Below are 343 nucleotides of genomic sequence, written 5' to 3' on the forward strand. Positions count from 1 at the left end.
TATCATATTTCAATCATTTTTCCTGCCTGGTTACCTCGTGACCTAAATATGAAAAGAAATTGATATGCGTCAATTGGCTATATTTCTCTCGATTTGAGAAAATTATCAGGTGTAAGGACAAATAAATAAAGAGAAATAAAAAACTCTGTCATTAACCTTGGAGTTTTCACACCTGAATATGTAATGACTGTAATCTTTTTAGTTGATAAATAGCGCACGGGATAATTGGTACCTTCGCAGTCGAAGATATTCAGAAGTTTCATTGTCGTTGGTACGGGATTCAGTTTAGCAAAAGCAATATCGTCTGGTATTCCTCTCGGTGTATTTTGAGAGAGAGAGAGAG

Source organism: Macrobrachium nipponense, chromosome 1 (assembly GCF_015104395.2).
Source record: "Macrobrachium nipponense isolate FS-2020 chromosome 1, ASM1510439v2, whole genome shotgun sequence".
Classification (NCBI taxonomy): Eukaryota; Metazoa; Arthropoda; class Malacostraca; order Decapoda; family Palaemonidae; genus Macrobrachium; species Macrobrachium nipponense.